Here is a 1062-nt window from a genome sequence, read left to right as displayed (position 1 = left end):
GCAAGGGGAGAGCCAGACACAAATCCCTGGGGAACCAGCCCATTCTCGGGCATGATCTAATTGGACTGTCTCAGCAGCCCTGCAGGCAGGAAGGGACTTTTGTGTTTCCCTTTGCAGACCAGGAAGTGAGGCTCACAGGGTGAACTGGTTTGCTCAAAGCCTCCCAGTGAGGAATGCTGGTCCTAAGTAACATTTTCTGAGCGCCTGCTGTATGCTAGATGCTGTTGTAAGCCTCGGTCTCCCCTTCCCTTTTTCTGTGGTGAGTATCGTCTCCACCCTACCTGTGGGGAATGTTAGGGCACTGAGGAGGTAGGCCTGGGGTCCCAGTGCGGTGGAGCGGAGGGCCCTATTCTCGTAGTATCGGAGCTGGTGGATGGCTCTTGGGAGGGTGGGACGTGGAGACACCACGGAGAGCATCATTTTGGAGGCTAAGCGTGGTGTCCAATGTCATTCAAGTTCAAGCGTGGAGCCTGGGCTTGGTGCCCGTGTTGGAAGGACGGTGGCTGTTGATTCCACAAGCGTTTGATGGATGTCGCCGACACGGAGGGAAGGATGCATCTGGTCTGGCTGATGAACCGGGATTCTTATTGGTTCTGAATTTTGTGGCAACATTGTCCTTTTCTTTTTTCTTTTTTAAAACTCTTTATTCGTGGGGCGCCTGGGTGGCTCAGTCGGTTGAGTGTCTGACTCTGGCTCAGGTCATGACCTCCTGGTTCGTGGGTTCAAGCCCCGCGCTGGGCTCTGTGCTGACAGCTTGGAGCCTGCTTCAGATTCTGTGTCTCCCTCTCTCTCTGCCCCTCCCCTGCTCATGCTCTGTCTCTCTCTGTCTCAAAAATAAATAAAAACATTAAAAAAAAAATTAAAAAAAATTATTTATTTCAATTCAAGTTAGTCAACCTACAGCGTAGTGTTGGTTTCCAGAGTAGATTTCCATGATTCATCACTTACATACAACACCAGTGCTCATCCCACCAAGTGCCCTCCTCAATGCCTATCACCCATCTAGCCCATCCCCCACCCACCTCTCTCCATTAACCCTCAGTTTGTTCTCTGTCTTTGTGA

General features: G+C 51.0%; 1 non-coding gene across 1 annotated transcript; it reads left to right on the top strand.

Annotated features, from left to right (window-relative positions):
* Positions 1-656: 656 nt before the first annotated feature.
* TRNAQ-CUG (transfer RNA glutamine (anticodon CUG)) lies at positions 657-741 on the top strand. The gene has a single exon. It is a non-coding gene; the product is annotated as a tRNA-Gln (tRNA).
* The last annotated feature ends 321 nt before the right edge of the window (positions 742-1062 follow it).

This window comes from Herpailurus yagouaroundi, unplaced genomic scaffold, assembly GCF_014898765.1.
Source record: "Herpailurus yagouaroundi ecotype Mexico unplaced genomic scaffold, PumYag 190, whole genome shotgun sequence".
Lineage (NCBI taxonomy): Eukaryota > Metazoa > Chordata > Mammalia > Carnivora > Felidae > Herpailurus > Herpailurus yagouaroundi.
The sequence above is the reverse complement of the archived record's forward strand: the minus strand, read 5'-3'. Positions and strand labels throughout refer to the sequence as shown.